General features: G+C 45.6%; 1 non-coding gene across 1 annotated transcript; it reads left to right on the top strand.

The window, feature by feature from the left end:
* The first annotated feature begins 6132 nt into the window (after positions 1 to 6132).
* TRNAT-UGU (transfer RNA threonine (anticodon UGU)) lies at positions 6133 to 6203 on the top strand. Its single transcript has one exon. It is a non-coding gene; the product is annotated as a tRNA-Thr (tRNA).
* The last annotated feature ends 11738 nt before the right edge of the window (positions 6204 to 17941 follow it).

The following is a 17941-nucleotide window of genomic DNA, read 5'->3' as shown; positions in this document are numbered from 1 at the left end:
GATTGAATGAAGACTTGCTACAGAACAAAGAAACAGTGACTTTCCTAGGAAAAGAAACTAAAGAATTTTTCCAAGTGAATGATAAAGAAGATATCGATTTTCAGACGGTCTGGGATGCTTATAAAGCAGTAATGAGAGGGTTGCTGATTACTTTGAACAATAAAGATAAAAGGGAAAAAGAAAAACAACTACTGGATATTCAAAATGAAATAAAGAAAAAAGAAAGAAAGCTGAGGAAAAGACCAGGGAAAAAGAAAATTCTAAGGGAAATTTCAATATTGCAAACGCAACTAAGACATTTATTAAACAAAGAAGTAGAATGGAATTTGAAAAGGCTCCAGCAAAAATCGTTTGAAGGAGCAAATAAGACGGGGAAATACTTGGCGTGGCAGCTGAAAAAAAAGAGGGAAAATAAAATAATTAATAGAATTGTGATAGATGAAAGAGACGTAGTTACTCAAGAGGGAATAAAAAGAGAATTTTTTAAGTATTATGCCAAGCTGTTTAAAGGTGCTGAAGTAAAGAGAAAAAAGATAGATGAATATCTACAGAAAATAAAAATTGAGCCATTAACTGAGAATATGAGAAAAATTTTGAATGACCCAATTGAAAAAATAGAAATTGAGGCAGCAATCAACGTGATGAAAAATGATAAAGCTCCCGGGCCAGACGGTTATACAGCCAAGTATTTTAAAATGTTTAAAGATGAATTAATACCAAAATTACAGAAGCTGATGAATGCAATAAGAGTCAAAGGGAAGGTACCAAATACATGGAAAGAAGCTGTTATTTCTTTGATACCTAAAGAAGAAAGAGATGTTACAAATGTGAAAAATTACAGACCAATTTCACTTTTGAACAATGATTATAAAATATTTACAAGAATTCTGGCAGAACGTCTTAAGCAATATTTGATAAATTTTATAAAAGAGGACCAAGCCGGTTTTCTTCCCAAAAGACAAATAAGAGACAATATTAGAACTGTTGTAAATATTGTAGAATATTATGAAAGACATCCAGAAAAGGAAGTAGCGCTATTCTTTGCGGATGCAGAAAAAGCATTTGACAATTTAAATTGGGACTTTATGTTTGCAGTGATGGAAAAAATGGAGCTTGGAGAAAGTTTTATAAGAATGATAAAGGCAATATATTCTGAACAAAGTGCAAGGCTGTGCATCAACGCAGATCTTACAGATGAAATGAAAATTAGTAAAGGTACCAGACAAGGCTGCCCGCTTTCGCCATTGCTGTTTATAATGACTCTTGAAATTTTACTAATGCAGATTCAAGAAGAAAAAGATTTAGAAGGACTACAAATAAAAGGATTTACCTATAAATACAGAGCATTTGCAGATGATATAATGTTTATAAATGAAAATCCTTTAAAAGTTACACCTTTGTTGTTAATGAGAATACAAGAGTTTGGGGAGTTGGCGGGACTTTATATAAACAAAGAAAAATCAAAAATCTTATGTAAGAATATGCAGAAAAATAGACAACAAGAACTACAAAGACTAACGGGTTGTGAAGTTACCTCTAAGGTAAAATACCTAGGGGTAGAGATAACAATGAAAAATATTGATTTGTTTAAGAACAATTATGAAAAGCTATGGCGTAAAATAGAAGAAGATATGCTAAAGTGGAACAAGCTCAATTTGTCACTGTTGGGTAGAATAGCTGCAGTAAAAATGAATATTTTACCAAGGATTATGTATCTGTTTCAAACCATCCCCATTGTGAAAGATGCTAAGCAATTTGATAAATGGCGAAGAAAAATTTCGGAATTCGTGTGGGCCGGGAGGAAATCTAGAATTAAAATGAAAGTCCTGATAGATGCGAAAGAGAGAGGTGGATTCCAATTACCAGATTTGAAACTGTATCATGAAGCAATTTGTTTAGTATGGTTAAAAGAATGGATAACGTTATTAAATAAAAAACTTCTAATGTTAGAAGGCCATGGAAAAAAATTCGGCTGGCATGCATATTTGTACTATGAAAAAAAGAAGATGGACGGTCTTTTCTCTCACCATTATATAAGGAGTAGCTTATTAAATGTGTGGATAAAGTACAAGAAATATGGTGATGAGAGGAGACCTTTATGGATAGTGCCGGCTGAAGTGATAAAGTTAACGGCCAAAACAGTCAAGGAAAAACAACTATCATACAACCAGTTACTAAAAATACAAAGCGGGAAAATAGAATTGAAAACTGCAGAAGAACTAAACTATAAATATGATTGGTTTCAAATGCAACAAATAAAAAGTTTGATGGAGAATGATATCAAAGCTGAAGGAATAAGGAAAGAACAAACAGAAATGGAAAGAGTTCTGCTTGGAGATAATGAGAAATTAATTTCAAAAGTGTACAAATTACTTTTACAATGGGCTACAGAAGATGAAGTAGTGAAATCTCAAATGATAAAATGGGCAATTAATGTAAATAAAGAAATAAAGATGGAATCTTGGGAATATCTGTGGAAAAATTCCATGAAACTCGCAACATGTCATAGTATTAAAGAGAACTGTTTTAAGATGATGTATAGATGGTATATGACTCCAAAAAAATTAGCAAAGATGAACAATAAGATGCCAGATAGGTGCTGGAAATGTAAAAAGCATGAAGGTTCTTTCTACCATATGTGGTGGACTTGTGAAAGAGCTAAAATGTTTTGGCAAATGATTCAACAAGAGATATCTAAGATCCTGGGATATGAATTCAATAAAGAGGCAGAGACTTTTCTGCTGGGATTACAAATGGAAAAATTTCCAAAAGAAGATAGAACATTAATATGGTACTTGCTCTCAGCTGCTAGGACATTGTATGCGCAGTTGTGGAAGCAAGAAAAAATACCAGAAAAATGGGACTGGATTATGAAAGTTATGTCATGGAGTGAAATGGACAAATTAACAAGAAAATTAAGAGACTGTGATTTAGAACTTTTTAACCAAGAGTGGAAGAAATTCAGAAGATATGTAGAGAAAGAGTGGAAAATAAAAGGACATTGGACAATTTTTGAGGATTAAGATTTTTAAGATAACAATATAACTCTTGAAGGGGGTTCTTCTTCCCTATGTTTCTTTTTTGTTTCGTTTTTTTTCTTGATAGTTAAGGGTACCTTTAATATCTGTTTTTTTAAAGAAAATAACACTGGCGGGGGTCAAGTAATTGGGGGAGGGGTGGGAGAAAGTAAGATGTGGGGTAGAATGATGGTCTTTTTCTTAATATATATTAAGCTTTTTATAAGTTGTAGTTATAGTTCTACTACCATATGTTACTAATAAAATTGTTTATTCATGAGCAATATGTAGATCGGGAACTACCAGAAGTTCGAGCTGGGTTTTGGAGAGGTAGGGGAACTAGAGATCAAATTGCCAATATTCGATGGATTATGGAGAAAGCATGGGAGTATCAGAAAAACGTCTATTTCTGCTTCATTGACTATGCTAAAGCCTTTGATTGTGTGGATCACAACAAGCTGTGGCAAGTCCTTCAAGAGATGGGAGTACCAGACCACCTCACATGTCTCCTGAGAAACCTGTATAAGGGACAAGAAGCAACTGTCAGAATGGAATATGGAACAACTGATTGGTTTAGAATAGGAAAAGGAGTTCGACAAGGATGTATATTATCACCCTGCTTATTTAGTTTATATGCAGAGTACACCACGCGGAATGCTGGCCTGGATGAAGCACAAACCGGAATTAAGATTGCCAGGAAAAACATCAACAACCTCAGATATGCAGATGATACCACTCTAATGGCAGAAAGTGAGGAGGACCTAAAGAACCTCTTGTTGAGGGTGAAACAGGAGAGCACAAAAGTAGGCTTGAAACTCAACATCAAAAAAACTAAGATCATGGCATCCAGCCCCATCACACCTTGGCAAATAGAAGGGGAAGACATGGAAGTCGTGACAGACTTCACATTTCTGAGATCCAAGATCACTGCAGATGGTGACTGTAGCCATGAAATTAGAAGACGTTTGCTCCTTGGTGTCAAGTCTGTTATGATGCTGAGTAGTCTAGGCCCAAAACGCTGGTTCAGGAAAGGGATCCTGGGTAAAAGCCATACTGTATTCATCTGCTGCTAGCTCACCCTTGCCTTCCCCATCACCTCCCCTTTGTTATGTAGTATAGCTTGGTAACGAGAGCACGAGAATAAGATTATGAAGCCTTCTCAGAGATAACGAGCGCCAGGAAGCGCCCAAGGCCAACCAAGGCCTGAGAACGATAAATGTAACAACGATGTGTGAATGTACCCTGCATAGTGTGCCCTCCCCTCTGGAATGCTTTTGATTTGTACCTTAAAAGTTTGCCCTTTGTGTATGCTCGCCAGTCTCGCAATCTTTCAGCTACAGTTCTGCAACATGTTACAATAAACTAGAACTTCTTATCAAGAAAGTCTCGTTATTGCAACCCCAGACTTGACACTTGGGAGGACAGCTATGGCGAACCTGGGCAGTATAATAAAAAGCAGAGACATCACCCTGCCAACAAAAGTCCGTAGTCAAAGCGATGGTATTCCCAGTAGTAATGTATGGCTGTGAGAGCTGGACTATAACGAAGGCCGAGAGCAGAAGAACAGATGCTTTTGAGATGCGGTGCTGGAGAAGACTCTTGGGAGTCTCTTGGACTGCAAAAAGATCCAACCAGTCAGTCCTAAGGGAAATCAACCCAGACTGTTCCCTGGAAGGTCAGATGCTGAAGCTGAAGCTCAAATACTTTGGCCACCCAATGAGAAGGGAGCACTCACTGGAGAAGACCCTGATGCTGGGAAAGACAGAAGGCAAAAGAAGAAGGGGACGGCAAAAGAGGAGATGGCTGGACAGCGTTACTGATGTAACAAACACGAATTTGAGCAGACTTCGGAGGATGGTGGAAGACAGGAGGGCCTGGCGTGACTTGGTCCATGGGGTCGCAAAGAGTCGAACTCGACTGTGCGACTGAACAACAACAAAAAGTACCTTAAAGGTAGCCCCGTGGTGCAGAGTGGTAAAGCTGCAGTACTGCAGTCCGAGCTCTGCTCGCAACCTGAGTTTGATCCCAGCGGAAGCTCGGTTCAGGTAGGTGGCTCAAAGTTGACTCAGCCTTCCATCCTTCTGAAGTCGGTAAAATGAGTACCCAGCTTGCTGGGGGGAAAGTGTAGATGACTGGGGAAGGCAAGGGCAAACCACCCCGTAAAAGGTCTGCCGTGAATGTCAGACCCAGAGGCAAGGAAAAGACAAGTAAAGTTCAAGACCTTTATTCCAGCATCATAGGCAGATACAGGCGTTGTCGGAACTGACTCTCCCGCCAGTTCCTCGCTCTTATAACCCCTTGCCCTGACCGTTATAATTCAAGCCAAGCACGCCAAGCTAAAGCGGGGATTTTGCATGGGTTCACTACTATTCAGTCATCACCGCAGGTGCTCGTTATCACCCCTTGGTTACATCTCCTCCAGCTCCCTTGACCTTGGTTGCATAGTAACTAGCAAGTTCCCAGACATGCCACCCTCCCTCCCGATAAACCGGCATAGCAAAGCACAAACGTTAGCATTGTTAATTGTTTGGATACATATGGCAAGAGGAACAAAAATGGAGTGACTCTTGACGTCATGATACGGCATCACCCCAGAGTCAGAAACAACTGGTGCTTGGACAGAGGACTACCTTTGCCTTTTTCTTTTTTTTTAGCATCCTAAAGACCAATAAAATTTCCTGTAAGCCTGTCTTTTCCCCCTTCACAGGATTACAACAGTGAAAGAGGGGATCTGTTTCTATGTTCTGGTTTATTGGGCAAGGAAGGTTCATTTCCCCTTTACATACGTGCACAATTTCCACACTGGTTGCAAGGGAATTGCTTTCCCTTAAATGCAAAACGTGGGGACCGATTCCCCACTAGCCTTACGCCGCTCTCACGCTCCTCTTCTCTGCGGGGACACTGTCGGATTTCTGCCAAGGGGCTGCAACTAGCTTTGCCTTTTTCGCGCAGCAAACAAGATCCTCTAAAAAACGGTTTCTGTTTGCTGCACGAAAAAGGTGAAGCTAGTTGCAGCTCCGGGGCAGACAGTGTGAAAACCAACAGAGGTCTCACAGAGAAGAGGAGCGTGTGAGCGGCATAAGCCTAGTGGAATCGGTCAGGATGTCATTGGGAGGGACGATGGCTCAGTGGTAGAGCATCTGCTTTGTAAGCAGAAGGTTCCAGGTTCAATCTCTGGCATCTCCAACTAAAAAAGTCCAGGCAAATAGGTGTGAAAAACCTTAGCTTGAGACCCTGGAGAGCCGCTGCCAGTCAAGGGAGGGTCGGTGGCTCAGAGGTAGAGCATCTGCTTGGTAAGCAGAAGGTCCCAGGTTCAATCCCCGGCATCTCCAACTAAAAAGGGTCTAGGCAAATAGGTGTGAAAAACCTTAGCTTGAGACCCTGGAGAGCCGCTGCCAGTCAGAGGAGGGATGGTGGCTCAGTGGTAGAGCATCTGCTTGGTAAGCAGAAGGTCCCAGGTTCAATCCCCGGCATCTCCAACTAAAAAGGGTCCACGCAAGTAGGCGTGAAAAACCTCAGTTCGAGACCCTGGAGAGTCTGAGTAGACAATACTGACTTTGATGGACCGAGGGTCTGATTCAGTAGAAGGCAGCTTCATATGTTCATATTGCTAGGACTATTGCTGTTCCAAAAGGCTTTGCGGAACATGGAGATGTAGGTGTCTGAATGTCTACTGATCACTGCCCATGCCAGCATCGATGATGTTGCGTGCTATTTGAACTATGGCCAGATTATCACTACGTTAGTGATAAGGACTGACAATTTCCTTTTCTTTCTCATCTAGAAGGGTCTTAAGAATCCAATCAAGGGCTTAATTTGAAGCCAGGCGTATAGATAAGTTTCTCAGCTGACTAATAAAAACCTAGCCTGATGGGAATTCTTGCCTTGAGGCCAGGAATGCAATAAAATGCAACGATTTCTCCTCTCTCTCTTTGATTTTATTAAGGCTGTCAAACTCCCAGCTATCAAACTCATGGGCCACATCTGGACTGCCCAGGGCTTCAATCAGTCCCGCAGCAATTTTCTCCCCCCTCCTTTCTTGCCCCTTGGAAGCTTCAAGGCTGCAGACGACGTTCCCAGGTTCTTCCGCCTTGTCTTTGCTGGCTTCTGGGCTTGCAAAGCAGCAAGGAAAACCCGGAATGGATTTCCTCTGCACCCAGAGACCTTAATGAAAAATCCATTCCGGGTTTTCCTTGCAAACTTTGTGCTGCAATGTATTTCAGTGGAGTGGAGCTACAGGAGCACTTTGCAGCATTTATGGCCAGGTGAAAGGAAAGGAAAGGTCCCCTGTGCAAGCACCAGTCGTTGCCAACTCTAGGGTGATGTCGCTTTCACAACGTTTTCACGGCAGACTTTTTTTTATGGGGTGGTTTGCCATCGCTTTCCCCAGTCTTTTACACTTCCCCCCCAGCAAAGCTGGGTACTCCTTTGACCGACCTCGGAAGGATGGAAGGCTGAGTCAACCTTGGGCCAGCTACCTGAAATCCAGCTTCCACCGGAATCAAACTCAGGTTGTGAGCAGAGAGTTCAGACCACTGCAGTACTGCTGCTTTACCACTCTGCGCCACGGGTGAAGCGCCTTGCAATTAAAGGGGGGATGCTTTGAGCCAGCTTGGATTAATTGGTGAGTACTCTAACCTAGTATTCAACCATCAGCAGTACTCAACCATCACCAGTGGTCTGACCTAGCCTCAGATCGCAAAGCAAGGAGACACACCATCCACCAGGCTGTCTCTTCCTTTGAGAACACACGCATAGCTGGTCTTGAGGACAAAAGGAGACTGAGGAAGAATTGCACTGCTACAGCACCAACCCTAAATCAGACTTTTCCCTGCAACCACTGTGGCCGGACCTGCCTGTCCCGCATTGGTCTTGTCAGCCACCAGCGAGCCTGCAGCAGACGTGGACTATTGCACCCTTCTTAAATCTTCGTTCGCGAAGCCAAGCCGAGAGAGACTCTAACCTAGGAACCCACAGCCAAAGGAGGACTTATTTCCCACTAGCCTTACCTAGCTCTCGCTCTCCTCTTCTCCACGGGACTTCCGTCGGATCTGCCCCGGGGCTGCAACTCACTTCGCCTCTTTCACATGGCAAACGGAAACCAGTTTTTAGAAGATCTTGCTTGCTGTGTGAAAGAGGCAAAGCGAGTGGCAGCCCCGGGGCAGTTTGTGTGAAGTCTGACGGAAGCCTCGTGGAGAAGAGGAGAATGAGACCAGGGTAAGGCTAGTAGGGAATCAGTACAGGATAGTACACTGGAGAGCCGTTGCAAATGCAATTTTGGGCTGTGTCAACAGAAGTCTAGTGTCCAGATCACATGATGTGATGGTATCACTTTACTCTGCTCTGGTAAGACCTCACCTGGAGTCTTGTGTTCAGTTTTGGGCACCACATTTTAAGAAGGATCTAGACAAGCTGGAACAGGTCCAGAGGAGGGCGAAGAAGATGGTGAGAGGTCTGGAGACCAAGTCCTATGAGGAAAGGCTGAAGGAGCTGCGGATATTTAGCCTGGAGAGCAGGCGGCTGAGAGGTGGTAGGATCACCATCTTCAAGTACCTGAAGGGCTGTCCTATAGAGGATGGTGTGGAATTGCTTTCTGTGGCCCTGGAAGGTAGGACCAGAACCAATGGGTTAAAATTAAATCAGAAGAGTTTCCGGCTCAACGTGAGGAAGAACTTCCTGACCGTTAGAGCGGTTCCTCAGTGGAACAGGCTTCCTCGGGAGGTGGTGGGCTCTCCTTCCTTGGAGGTTTTTAAACAGAGGCTAGATGGCCATCTGACAGCAATGAGGATCCTGTGAATTTAGGGGGAGGCGTTTGTGAGTTTCCTGCATTGTGCAGGGGGTTCGACTGGATGGCCCTGGAGGTCCCTATGATTCTAAGCAGACCCAGAAAGAGAGAGAACTCCCAACTGGTAGGTATGTGCATGTATAGCGTCTGGATTACAAGGTATCCGTTTGCAAACTTAACTGTGCCTCTGACAACCCTAAAGCTATCACTGCTGGAGATCCAAGGCAAAAGGCGTCCTCTTGGCGTGATTGTGGTACCCGGGGCTTTTTGTTTGTAGCAGGAACTGCTTTGCTTTTTCAACAAAAAAATCCCAGCAGGAACTCATTCGCACATTAGGCCACACTCCCTGATACCAAGCCAGCTGGAACTGTGCTCCTGTACGTTCTTGCTAAAAAAAAAAAAAAGCCTCGGCTTTGCTTATTAGATGACATGTCCCTGATGTAGCCAATCCTCGCCACTGAGGATGTTCTCTGCAGCTGAGAACGAAACGTCTGGAAGAAAAACTTTCTCCAGTAGAACACGGCACTTGAGCCTGAAAGATTCTACAAACCCTAATCCTCCAAAAGCTTACAGAGCTCTTCGTACAGGGCCTGCTGTAAGCTCTTGGAGGATTGGCTACATCAAGGGTGTGTGGCCTAATAAGCAAAGGAGGTCCTGCTAGAATTCCTTACAGGGCTCTTCGTACAGGGCCTGCTGGAAGCTCCAGGAGGATTGGCTACATCAAGGGCGTGTGGCCTAACATGCAAAGCAATTTCTGCTACAAAAAAAGCCCTGGTAGTGTTACACCTCAAACAACTTTTTATTGGGGAATATTAATCTTTCTTGGCTCAAAATGGTAGGCCTACGAGAGGTGAGGTGTACAGGATCTATGTCTGTGTCTACGGAGATAGACCACTGAAAATCCTTTGGTTAATAATGGATTTTATTACAGGCATAGGGTTTCAAATAGTTACATCCCGGTCAAACAATTTCAAGCATACAAGAGGAATTACAAAGAGGTTGGCTGAATCGGTATGGATGGGGGAAGGTGATACAATACCTAGATCTTTGCAGGGGAGACTCAGTCAGAGGAGACGCAAGGCCTCTGGAGGGAGATTTCTCTTGAGAGGAAGGGGGGTTGCGGGTAGGAAGGGGTGGGAAAGGAGAGGATGGAGGAATTCCCTTTTTTTCCCTCTCTTCATCTACCAGGATCCTAAATCCGACAGGTGGGGTTGTCTGTTTTCTAGGGTAAATTACTTCACATCACTCAATTAACCCACCCAATGAGGGGGCAGAGCGTCACACCAATGGAAAATCGGGGCGTCATATGTGTAATGTCCAATCAGAGACCATTCGTATCACAGATCCACACCCCAATGTAGGAATTTTAATTACACTGGCCAAATGACTTTATGGCCTTGTTTTTTTCCCAAAACTGGTTCCTTTGAAGCTCCCCGAAAGTGATAGATTTCTCTCTTAGTGTCAAACATGGATGGGCATCCGTCAGGTGGTCAGGGGACTGGTTGACTTTGATGGCCTTAGCAGTTAATTAAAGAAAAAATAAAAACTTTGTTAAGAGTCAAAATTGTGATATCAGTTTACAGGTTATACCACACATTCACAACAAGAGGAGTACTTAGCCTCTAACCTTCGTGTTTCTGCTGTCTTGCCCTGAGGAATAACAGACAAGCCATTTATTTGTGTTGGAGGTTTCTTGGGTCATTCTTATTTCTTTAACAGGACTTTAAAGGTTGCCAAAAGAGTGGAGGGATTTTTATAGCACTGCCCACATTTGTCTCTCTGGGCCCGGAACTTTTTCATTCCCAGGAGCAGAAAGATGGACGCTTCTCAACCTTTCAGCTGGCCACATGTTATTCTGGCTTGTGAACCAGAACCACACCACAGCCTGCTTTGGGCCAAGAAGGAACTGGATTTTTCTCCCTTATGCGCAAGAGAGACCATTCCAATTCAAATGGGCATTGCTGTGTCATATTTAATATTCTAGGATGACATTGCAATATCACATTCCAGGGGTGCATGGCTTGGGAATAAGTACAGGGGTGTCTTCCTGGATATCAGTAGTACCACTGGCCAGTCCATAATACAAAATAAACCAATGAGGCATTTGTGCACGTCTGTGGAATAGATTGGGCTGGAAGTAAATTTGACTACTCCAAGGTTGATTCCTGTTTCCTGGTTGTCCTCTTCACCTCTCAAGGTGGAAAAAAAGTCTACCAAGAAGCGCAAGATTGAAAAAAGGCAGACTCACTGGTTTTTCCTTTGATGGTCATCTGCTCTCCAAGAATGTCTGCATAGATGGCCACGACGGTGAAGGAATATTTCATGTCAGGTTTCAGATCTGTCACCAACACTGTGCTCTTGGTGCCATCTAAAACAATCTGTTACGTGTATGCAGAGAGAAAAGAAGAAGTTGAATTTATATCCCGCCTTATTCTCAGAGCGGTCACAATCTCCTTTGCTTCCCTCCCCCCCACAACAGACACCCTGTGAGGTGGGTGGGGCTGAGAGAGCTCTGACAAAAACTGCCCTTTCAAGGACAGCTCTGTGAGAGCTATGGTTGACCCAGTGCCATTCCAGCAGCTGCAAGTGGAGGAGAAGAAGAAGAAGATATTGGATTTATATACTGCCCTCCACTCTGAATCTCAGCGTCTCAGAGCAGTCACAATCTCCTTTACCTTCCCCAACAACAGACACTCTGTGAGGTGGGTGGGACTGAGAAAGCTCTGACAGAAGTTGCCATTTCAAGGACAGCTCTCCGAGAGCTGTGACTGACTCAAGGCCATTCCAGCAGCTGCAAGTGAAGGAGTGGGGAATCAAACCCGGTTCTCCCAGATAAGAGAGCTCTGGCTGACTCAAGGCCATTCCAGCAACTGCAAGTGAAGGAGTGGGGAATCAAACCCGGTTCTCCCAGATAAGAGAGCTAGGGCTGACCCAAGGCCATTCCAGCAGCTGCAAGTGAAGGAGTGGGGAATCAAACCCGGTTCTCCCAGATAAGAGTCCACACACTTACCCACTACACCAAATTGGCTCTAAGAGAGAGAGGGAGGAAGGGAGAGAGGGAGGAGGAACACGTACACACATGAATGCAAAGTTAATATCCCATGGCCGGGTTTCTTCAGAACAAAAACGAGAATCTAACGAACCGCATTAAAAAGGAAACCATCAGGGGACCAGCAAGAACCTGTGATCGAAAACCAGGCAGGCTTTCTGGCATCCGGACAACAGGATCGGTTCTTGTTTGATTGGCGTGGGAAAGAGACAAGCGTACACCCGCCGTCTCTCAGCTCATGCCAGATACACATATACACGTCGCTGTGGTGGCAGACAGAGAGACTCGTGCCAATATAGCTTCACCGGAGCACTCTCTGCGACACATCCAAGACCTGGCTATTATGCTATGCTCCCGTCTCCTGTGGTTCCGTTATAATAATGGAGATTTAGACATCTGAAGCTGTCTGATACAGGAATCGGCTATTGGTCCAACACTCTGACCTACAGCAGCTTTTCAAGGGCCTCTGGACGGAAGTCTTCTATTACCAGAGGGGAGTATTATTTCTTTTTGTAAATAATATTTTTTTTTATTTTGTAATATAACTCATGTGATTTCTCCATCTTACATTCCTACAGTATCTTACATTCATATTACAGATCCATCAATTACCTCCCTCCCTCCCCCCTCCCACCCCTCCCAAATTGACAATTATAGAACCCATTTATATTTTCAACCATATGCGCACCCTTTGGAGCCTGAGCCTTATTTGATGATGATGATGATGATGATGATGATATTGGATTTATATCCCGCCCACCACTTCGACTCAGAGTCTCAGAGTGGCTCACAATCTCATTTATCTTCTCCCCCCACAACAGGCACCCTGGGAGGTAGGTGGGGCTAAGAGAGCTCTCACAGCAGCTGCCCTTTCAAGGACAACCTCTACCAGAGCTCAGGCTGAACCAAGGCCATTCCAGCAGGTGCAAGTGGAGGAGGGGGGAATCCAACCCGGTTCTCCCAGATAAGAGAGCTCTGGCTGACCCAAGGCCATTCCAGCAGGTGCAAGTGGAGGAGTGGGGAATCCAACCCGGTTCTCCCAGATAAGAGAGCTCAGGCTGACCCAAGGCCATTCCAGCAGGTGCAAGTGGAGGAGTGGGGAATCCAACCCGGTTCTCCCAGATAAGAGAGCTCTGGCTGACCCAAGGCCATTCCAGCAGCTGCAAGTGGAGGAGTGGGGAATCAAACCCGGTTCTCCCAGATAAGAGAGCTCTGGCTGACCCAAGGCCATTCCAGCAGCTGCAAGTGGAGGAGTGGGGAATCCAACCCGGTTCTCCCAGATAAGAGAGCTCTGGCTGACCCAAGGCCATTCCTGCAGCTGCAAGGGGAGGAGTGGGGAATCAAACCCGGTTCTCCCAGATAAGAGAGCTATGGCTGACCCAAGGCCATTCCAGCAGCTGCAAGTGGAGGAGTGGGGAATCAAACCCGGTTCTCCCAGATAAGAGTCCGCACACTTAACCACTACACCAAACTGGCTCTCTTTTCATTATTGGCCCCTCCTGTTTTTACTCATCCTATATATCAGGGGTGGCCAAGGGTAGTTCTCCAGATGGTTTTTTTGCCTACAACTCCCATCATCCCCAGCCAGCATGGCCAATGGCTGGGGCTGATAGGAGTTGTAGGCAAAAAGCTTCTGGAGAGCTACCTTTTGCCACCCTTGCATATATTTATACCACATTTCCTTAATTTATTCAATCTTGTCCTCTCCTTGCTTTCCTTGTTTTAGTATTGATAACATATCTGACTGAATCCATTCGGATAAATAACTGTTCCCAGAGGAACTGCTCCCAGAGGGGAGTAGACAGATTTATGGAAGACACGTTTACCAGTGGCTACTAGCTCAGTGACTAAAGGGAATCTCCATATTCAGAGGCACTAAACCTCTGGATCCCAGAGTCAGGAGGCAACATCAGGGGAAGGCCTGTTGTTGGATCTCCAGAGGAACTGGCTGGCCACTGTGTGAGACAGGAGACTGGACTAGATGGACCCTCACTGGTCTGATCCAGCAGGGCTCTTCTGAGGTTCTTATGAAGGCCTCAGCCTCTCTGCCCTGTTGTTGGCCCTCCAGAGGAACTGGCTGGCCACTGTGTGAGACAGGAGGCTGGACTAGATGGAACCTCCCTGGTCTGATCCAGAAGGGCTCTTCTGACCTTATGAAGGCCTCAGCCTCTCTTCCTACTGTTGGCCCTCCAGAGGAACTGGTTGGCCACTGTGTGAGACAGGAGGCTGGACTAGATGGACCCTCCCTGGTCTGATCCAGAAGGGCTCTTCTGACCTTATGAAGGCCTCAGCCTCTCTTCCTACTGTTGGCCCTCCAGAGGAACTGGTTGGCCACTGTGTGAGACAGGAGGCTGGACTAGATGGACCCTCACTGGTCTAATCCAGCAGGGCTCTTCTGACGTTCTTATGAAGGCCTCAGCCTCTCTTCCTACTGTTGACCCTCCAGAAAAACTGGTTGGCCCAGGTGTGAGACAGGAGGCTGGACTAGGTAGACCCTCACTGGTCTAATCCAGCAGGGCTCTTCTGACGTTCTTATGAAGGCCTCAGCCTCTCTTCCTACTGTTGACCCTCCAGAAAAACTGGTTGGCCCAGGTGTGAGACAGGGGGCTGGACTAGATGGACCGTCACTGGTCTGACCCCAGCAGGGCTTTTCTGATGTTCTTATCAGAAGAAGACCTCAGCCTGTGTTTCCTTTTGTTGGCCCTCCATGGAAACCAGTTACTACGAGCTGACTTCCATGAATGGAAAAAAATCCTCTTGTATGTCATAAAATGGCTGCAATTCAGAATTCCCTGAAACCACGTGCTGACCTGCGAAGGACCCCAGCAAGCCAGATAGCCTGCTTTATGTAACCTTGTTGGTTCAAAGTAAGGGCTCTGAAGCCAAACCTCAGTTATGAAATCCCTAAAATCAGCCAGTATCATAATGATCCTGTATAAATTGATGGTGCGGCCTCATTTGGAGTACTGTATACAATTCTGGTCACCACACCTCAAAAAAGATATTATAAGAGTGGGAAAAGTGCAGAAAAAAGCAACTAGAATGGTTAAAGGGTTGGAACACTTTCCCTATGAAGAAAGGTTAAAACGTTTGGGGCTCTTCAGCTTGGAGAAACGTCGACTGAGGGGTGACATGATAGAGGTTTACAAGATTATGCACGGGATAGAGAAGGTAGAGAAAGAAGAACTTTTCTTCCTTTCTCACAGTATGAGAACTTGTGGACATTCAATGAAATTGCTGAGCAGTCAGATTAGAATGGATAAAAAGAAGTCCTTCTTCACCCAAAGGGTGATTAACACATGGAATTCACTGCCACAGGAAGTGGTAGCGGCTACAAGCATAGCCAGCTTCTAGAGGGAAATGGATAAACATATGGAGCAGAGGTCCATCAGTGGCTATTAGCCACAGCATATTGTTGGAATTCTCTGTCTGGGGCAGTGATGCTTTGTATTCTCAGTGCTTGGGGGTAGGCAACAGTGGGAGGGCTTCTAGCCTCACTGGTGGACTTCCTGATGGCACTTGGGTTTTTTGGCCACTGTGTGACACAGAGTGTTGGACCCAATGGGCCACTGCCCTGATCCAACATGGCTTCTCATGTTCTTATGTGACACACAGTGTTGGACTGGATGGGCCATTGGCCTGATCCAACACGGCTTCTCTTATATTCTTATGTGACACAGAATATTGCACTGGATGGTCCATTGGCCTGATCCAACGTGGCTTCTCTTATGTTTTTATGTGACACAGAGAGTTGGACTGGATGGGCCATTGGCCTGATCCTACATGGCTTCTCTGATGTTCTTATGTGACACAGAGTGTTGGACTGGATGGGCCACTGGCCTGATCCAACATGGCTTCTCTTATGTTCTTATGTGACACAGAGTGTTGGACTGGATGAGCCACTGGCCTGGCCAACATGGCTTCTCTTATGTTCTTATGTGACACAGAGTGCTGGACTGGAGGGGCCACTGGCCTGATCCAACATGGCTTCTCTTATGTTCTTATGTGACACAGAGTGTTGGACTGGATGGGCCACTGGCCTGATCCAACATGGCTTCTCTTATGTTCTTATGTGACACAGAGTGCTGGACTGGAGGGGCCACTGGCCTGATCCAACATGGCTTCTCTTATGTTCTTATGTGACACAGAGTGTTGGACTGGATGGGCCACTGGCCTGATCCAACATGGCTTCTCTTATGTTCTTATGTGACACAGAGTGCTGGACTGGAGGGGCCACTGGCCTGATCCAACATGGCTTCTCTTATGTTCTTATGTGACACAGAGTGCTGGACTGGAGGGGCCACTGGCCTGATCCAACATGGCTTCTCTTATGTTCTTATGTGACACAGAGTGTTGGACTGGATGGGCCACTGGCCTGATCCAACATGGCTTCTCTTATGTTCTTATGTGACACAGAGTGCTGGACTGGAGGGGCCACTGGCCTGATCCAACATGGCTTCTCTTATGTTCTTATGTGACACAGAGTGTTGGACTGGATGGGCCACTGGCCTGATCTAACATGGCTTCTCTTATGTTCTTATGTGACACAGAGTGTTGGACTGGATGAGCCACTGGCCTGGCCAACATGGCTTCTCTTATGTTCTTATGTGACACAGAGTGCTGGACTGGAGGGGCAATTGGCCTGATCCAACATGGCTTCTCTTATATTCTTATGTGACACAGAGTGTTGGACTGGATGGGCCACTGGCATGATTCAACATGGCTTCTCTTATGTTCCTAAGTGACACAGAGTGTTGGACTGGATGGGCCACTGGCCTGATCCAACATGGCTTCTCTTATGTTCTTATGTGACACAGAGTGTTGGACTGGATGGGTCACTGGCCTGATCCAACATGGCTTCTCTTATGTGACACAGAGTGTTGGACTGGATGGGCCACTGGCCTGATCCAACATGGCTTCTCTTATGTGACACAGAGTGTTGGACTGGATGGGCCACTGGCCTGGCCAACATGGCTTCCCTTATGTTCTTATGTAAAACTTGCAAAGGTTACGAAAACAATGTTCTGAAGACGCCCTCACCTGCCGCTTATCCTCTGCAGAGACCTGTCCGGTAGCCAAAAGGGATTCCACAAGGAGGTGATACCCGGTAACTTTCCCCGTAGCTGGAGTCCAGCTCAGTCTGACAGAATTGTAGCTTGGCTCACTGATCGTGAGGTCTCGAGGCCCGATGATTTTCTCAGCTGCAAAAATAAAGAAGGGAAAGCAGAACCAAACGTCAAGTGAAGATACTGGAAGCCAAGGAGAGGAGGAAGTGAGAACTAAACGTTTTTTCCCAAGCGCCATGTCAAACCGGTGATGCCCGTTGGATTCAAGACACGTGTAGAATTATAGAGTTGGAAGAGACCAGGGTCATCTAGTCCAGAGCTCTTTTTATAGCAGGAGCTCCTCTGCATATTAGGCCACACAGCCCTGATGTAGCGAATCCTGGAGCTTACAGTAGGTCCTGTACTAAGCTCTTGGAGGATTGGCTACATCGAGGGGACGTGGCCTAATATACAGAGGAGCTCCTGCTGCAAAAAGAGCCCTGATCTAGTCCAACCCCCTGAAAAATGCAGGAAACTCACAGATACCTCCCCTTAAATTCACAGGGTCTGCACTGCTGTCAGATGGCCATCCAGCCTCTGTTGAAAAACCTCCAAGGAAGGAGAGCCCAGCACCTCCCGAGGAAGCCTGTTCCACTGAGGAACCGCTCTAACCGTCAGGAAGTTCTCCCTCATGTTGAGCCAGAAACTCTTTTAATTTCAACCCCTTGGTTCTGGTCCTACCTTCCAGGGCCACAGAAAACAATTCCACACCCTCCTCTAGAGGACAGCCCTTCAAGGACTTGAAGACGGTGATCCTATCACCTCTCAGCTGCCTCCTCTCCGGGCTAAACATCCCCAGCTTCTTCAACCTTTCCTCATAGGACTTGGTCTCCAGACCCCTCACTGTCTTCGTCGCCCTCCTCTGGACCCGTTTCGGCTTGTCTATATCCTTCTTAGAATATAGAGCCCAAAACTCAGCACAAGACTCCAGATGAGGTCTTACCACAGCAGAGCAAAGTGACACCATCACTTCATGTGATCTGGA

The sequence above is a fragment of the Heteronotia binoei genome, chromosome 8 (genome assembly GCF_032191835.1).
Source record: "Heteronotia binoei isolate CCM8104 ecotype False Entrance Well chromosome 8, APGP_CSIRO_Hbin_v1, whole genome shotgun sequence".
Taxonomy (NCBI): Eukaryota; Metazoa; Chordata; class Lepidosauria; order Squamata; family Gekkonidae; genus Heteronotia; species Heteronotia binoei.
The sequence above is the reverse complement of the archived record's forward strand: the minus strand, read 5'-3'. Positions and strand labels throughout refer to the sequence as shown.